Genomic DNA, 5,641 nt, shown 5'->3' with positions numbered 1-5,641 from the left:
ACGCCTGGATACGCTTCCAAAACTGCCAGTGAGCGACGGTGGAAACACACACCAAACCCTGTCCTGTGCACAACAAAACGCCCAACGCATAGGTTTGTGGTTTGAATACAAACTTCTACAATGATTTCACACACAAAATAACGAAAACATATTAAAAACAAATAAAATAAAAAAAAATGAAAAAATGAAAGGAGGGGGATTGCTACCTGTAACAGATATGACCCTCTCAAGTGGAGATCGGTAGCTCAGTGGTTAGAGTGCCTCGGTATGAGAGAGGAGACGTAGGTTCGATTCCTACCCCGGTTTCACTTTTATTTTTCCTTCAAAAAATAAATGGGGGGCTGTCGCTCTTCAGACAACCACCCCCAAAAACTAGGTTTATGTTACACACTCGAGACAAGTACATACACGTCTTTGCTTCAAAATTATGTTTGTGTTTGTCGTTCAAAAGATACCCTCTCAGAAAAAAAAATGGGTTTATATTACACACCTGTGACAAGTCCGAACACGTCTTTGCTTCAAAGTTATGTTTGTGTCTGGCGCTCAAAAGATACTCTTAAAAAATAAGGGTTGACTTACACACACACACACACACACACACACAAGGGACAAGTCCGAACGCGTATTTGCGTTAGGTGGGGGTTTGTCGCATTTCATAAACGCCCTAGAAAAATTAGGTTTGAGTTACATACAGACAAGTCCGAACACGTCTTTGTTTCAGGTGGGAGATAGTCGCCCCATAGCGGTTTTTGTATAGGCCTACAGGGGATAGGATTTTTGCCGCGAAAATTTAAAAAAAATCCAAACGAGTGTAAGAGCATGCCTCCCGGGCGCACTTGGAAATGCTTCTTTTAAAAAAATAGTTCTACACTTGACCGCTAGGTGGCGCCACGAACGCTCTCCCGCCGATATAAATTGAGCGCGTGCATCTCGCTCTGCATCATTTGTCCTGACAACACCCAGACAGAGTTAGGTTTATGTTACACAAGAGACATGTCTGAACACGTCTTTGCTTCAAATTTAGGTTTGTGTTTGGCGCTCAAAAGATACTCTTCAAAAAAATAATAGTTGAGTTATACACACACGCACAAGGGACAAGTCCGAACGCGTATTTACGTTAGGTGGGGTTTGTCGCAATTCATAAACGTCCTAGAAAAATTAGGTTTGAGTTACATACAGACAAGTCCGAACACGTCTTTGTTTTACGTGGGAGATTGTCGCCTCCTTCCAAAAATTTAGGTTTGAGTTACACACCCTAGATATACCCTTTCAAAATTAGGTTTAAGTTACTTACACGAAAGACAGCCTTTCAAAAATTAGGTTTGAGTTAGGTGCCAAAAAAATACCCTTTTAAAAATTAGGTTTGAGTTAGGTGCCAAAAATGTACCCTTTTAAAAATTAGGTTTGAGTTAGGTGCCACAAATATACCCTTTCAAAAAATAGGTTAGGTTAGGCCCTAGGTGGGGGGAGGGTGACATTGGGGGACAAAATGTAAATGTTAGGTTTGGGTTGGGCGTCAAAAAGATAACCTTTCCAAAAATTTAGGTTAGGTTAGACGTCAAAAAGATACCCTTTTGAAAAAATTAGGTTTGGGTTAGCATCCCTGAACAAAATGGCGGACCGCAACATTGGGGCACCAAGATGGCGGACCGCAACAATGGGGCACTCATACTACTAACACAGCGTGTGGATGCGGAAGTATACTGTCAAGTGTGCGACATAAAAGGGTATGGACATGAAGCGTGCAACCGGATGCGTTTGACGCTTCCTGTGAGTCTGTGAGGAGGTGCAACAGCTCTCGATTTTCACATGGAAGGAATCGACTGACCTCCAACCGTTGCCATGCTGTCCAACACATACACATGATCGTATGTCGAGTCTATGGTGGAGGGGCCTTATGGCCAGAGGAAGTATGCAAAATCTACTCCTGTGGCGTTTACGCTGACAGCTGACACACGCGGTATAGTATACTTGATGCAGCAGTATGAGAAATTTCGGTCGTGAAAGTTCCGTGTGAAGCGGCGGTACAACACTGTGCTGGTCGGAAGTGAGTGACAAAACGCAGTCATGTCATGGTGAGAGCACTTTCGCCCGCGGCGCCTGCAGAGAGCTGGCGCGCGAGCTGGCGCCCCGCTCGGCGCCGCGGAAAGCGATAGTCGCGGACCAGTTTCGCTCCCACGCGCTTTGTCTATTGTGGGGCGCATTGTGAGTATGCCTGGGAGGGGAAGCGGGTGTAGCGGCAAGGAGGGGGAGCAAGCTCCCGTTCCACAATCCTCTCATGGTGAGCAGGGGATGACCGTCCTGTCCACCGCCGCGCCCCCACCGTGTGCAAGGATTATACGCTCAGCGTGAGGTCCCCCCGAGAGAGGCCCGGCTCTACCAGAGGACCCACCGTGTTGGGTTAGAACGGGCAGGAACTAAGATTATATTGCAAATCGAGAAATTATTGTATACACTGATAAACCAAGTGTTCAACTGCTCAACACGTGTAAGTGTGCAACCGCAACCGCAAGTTCAATACTTGCAAGTGTTCATTTCAGTAGTAGTACACTTGCAAGTGTAAAACTCGGTATTTGTGCACTTGTAAGTGTTTAACTCTCCTGTTGTACACTTCTCTAATCGGGCGTCTACTGTCAGGAAAGTGTTACATCATTTTTCTCGTGAGTTTAAGAGAATCAAGAACACATTTTTAGAAGTGCAGTAACTCGTAATTATTTATTTTTTTCGCCGGGCGACCTGCCCCACTTGCACTCTCCCCAACTTTAAAACTCTCCCTCTCTCCTGTTCGCGGCCGCCGCCTTGTCGTGCTGGAACAACGAGCGGAGCGGCCCGACCGGCCCGCGGGGCGGGGCGGGCTACTCTGCAAACACGCTGATGAGGACAACTATGATGGCTTTGTTGGCTCTAGGTTGTCCTCCCACGCGCCCTCCTGCCTCGGAGTGGAGGAGGGGGGTCCCCCGCCGCGCTGTCCTCAGCGGCTAAGCCGGGAGAGAAGTGATTCGCGGATTAGTCCACGCACAACAGTTTTCTGCCCGGCGTTCGGCCGGAACGCCCTCGTCTCTCCCGCCACGCCCCACCACACCCCGCTCAGTGGTGCGGTGATGAAACCGCCAGGCCGAGCCACGCTATGTCGGGGTAGTGCTGTTCTTATTGGCCATGTTATATTTTGGTTTCTTACACTGCAAACTAAACAGTCGACTTATAGAACACACCTACAAGTGTGTGCTGTAAGTCGATCTGACTGTTGGGTTTGCAGTTTGCTTCTTAAATGATGTCGTGGAGGAGATTTTTAGCGTGGTCGGTAATCGACGGGGCTTGCAGCTCAAGTTTCCCGTTTCCCCTCTAATATTATTATTTATGTTTTCGGCCCCAGCGGCGCTCCCTCCTTCTGCCCAGGGGGTGTGGCTCTGCCGATCACGGCGCTTCGTACTATAGACGCTGCGTACTTCAGTGAGCAGGAGGGGAAGAAGAAGCAGAGGGTTATCCCCGAACAAAGTTTGGCCGTTGCCGACGACGCACTGAGTCTGACGTGTGCAGCGGGGTGGGCGTGAGCGGGTGGGTGGGGCGCGCGGGGCTGTCGGGCCGAGGCAGCTGATTGAAACTTTACCGACGACGACTGAGCCCGCTCCACGCGTGGAGTGGAGTATGGCCGGTCCCGCGCGGTGGGGCCCCGCGCGCTGCCGAGACAGACAGACGGGGACGACGCGGGCTGCTTGTCGTGGACAGCCCTAACCTGCGCCCGCGCCCCGCGCGCCTCTTGTGTGCGATGATGGAGCCTTCTCGGTCTCACTCAGGGAAAGTGGGCGTGACCCCGCGCCGCGCGCCCCGCCCCGCCCCGCCCCGCGCACCTCGTCGCGCCACGAGTGCACGCATGCGAAGGCCCTGGCATTGCCGTGTGTGTGTGTGTGTCTGTGTGGACCGTCTGCAGTTGAAGTGGAGTGGCCGAGCCGAGCAGGGCCGGGAGCGTGATGGGAAACCCGGAACCAACCGAACTCTCTGCGCAACCGCACCGTACGGCACCACCGCGTAACGATATGACTATACTGCCGGAATGCCGTCGGTGCGGTGCCCGCTGCTGCCCCAGTGCTGCCGGTCCGCGGCGGCACGCGTGCTGCTCAAAGCGAGAGCGCCTGCTCCGCAAGTAAAAGTGTTTTGGCAGAGGGGTTTAAGGAGTATCTGACGGCGCTGAGCATTTGCGGGAGTTGGCGCGCACGACACGCGTGCGAATACAGGTCGTGCGAATATCCTCTTGTACGTAAAGTACCCCCCGCCCCCGACATATGGATGGAGCGCCAGCTTGATATCGATCCGCTGTATAGTACCGAGATTGTCCTAGTCTCGCCCTCGTTTGGTCGAACGTGTTTGTGACCTAAGGTCACTAAAGTGAAGTAGTCGTGTGAGATTTGAGCTGGCGGGATGTCTCCTGGCGCTCGCTCTACCGTCCTGCTGCTGGCCATCATAGCCTCTTTGCTGGCCGCCCCTTTGCTTTGAACTTGCCCTACATCCGGCTCACCGGAGCCTTGACGGAGTGGTGCTTGGCCCGCGCGCGGCGTTGGCCCACTGGCCTCTCCTACTGGACCTGCAGCAGCAGACGCTAAACCTGTTCGGCCCTTTCATTTTCGTAAGGGTATATATGGGGTATATATAGGGTCAGCGCAGCGCCGTCGGGCAAAGAGAGATACGGTGCGGGTAGTGGAAGGGAAGGGCTTACCACCCGTCACCGCCAGGGCCGTACCGGCGACAGGCTGGGCTGCTCCATATTGTATCAACCCTCATACCCCTCGACGAATAATGAATATTACTCTGCGCTCCCCGCGCTCCCGGCTGTACCGCATCACTCTCGCGTCACTCGCGGGAGTGTACGGCCATCATACGGAGTGCTTCGAGTATGCTGGTCGAACCATCATCACTACGCACTACAACACAGTCGTACCATACAGTACCATACCATGTCGCTGACTAACTACGCCGACTCTTTTGCGTGTAGCGATACTGTACCGCATGCCAGGCGTGTGGGCGGGTTGCCTATCCGGACGGGGCCGTAGTAACGGAGGTCGCCGGCAAACCCGCATGCGCATGTACTTTCAGAATTGCTTGGGGCTCTATAGTCTAGTCAGTCACCTGGTGCAGTGGTACAGTACTATGCAGTCGTATACAGTACCATACAGTACCCTCCACCACCCTTCTATGTCTCCCCCTCTTCTACCTAGCTTCACCTGGCCCGCATCCATCTGCCCGCGGACAGCCAAGTGCGCCAGCCGAGAGAGATAGGCCTTGTCGCTCACACGCACACACCTGCCCCTGGCACGTACCAGAGGGGCGTAAGTGCAGCGCGGCGTGTGTGTGGTCTGCAGCGGACGTGCGCGCGCGCACACACATACAAACTTCCTGGGGGGGGGGGGGATCAGACGCTGACTTTACTCGGACTGACCGCCACCTTCTACGGAGGTGGCTGGAAACGCCCTGTGATTGTCTGCTTTCATGTCTCATTAGCTTGTGAGTGTGTGTGTGTGTTTGCTGCAATCGCGGGCTCCTGTGCCAACTGGAGTGGACGTCCGCCTTTCTGTCTGAGCGTGCGCCTGTGTGTGTGTGTCGGTCGGTCGGTCTTGGAACTCACTCACTATAACTACTGGGGGGGGGG

This window comes from Frankliniella occidentalis, unplaced genomic scaffold (assembly GCF_000697945.3).
Source record: "Frankliniella occidentalis isolate FOCC.00 unplaced genomic scaffold, Focc_3.1 Scaffold216, whole genome shotgun sequence".
Classification (NCBI taxonomy): Eukaryota; Metazoa; Arthropoda; class Insecta; order Thysanoptera; family Thripidae; genus Frankliniella; species Frankliniella occidentalis.
This window is presented reverse-complemented; position numbering follows the sequence as displayed.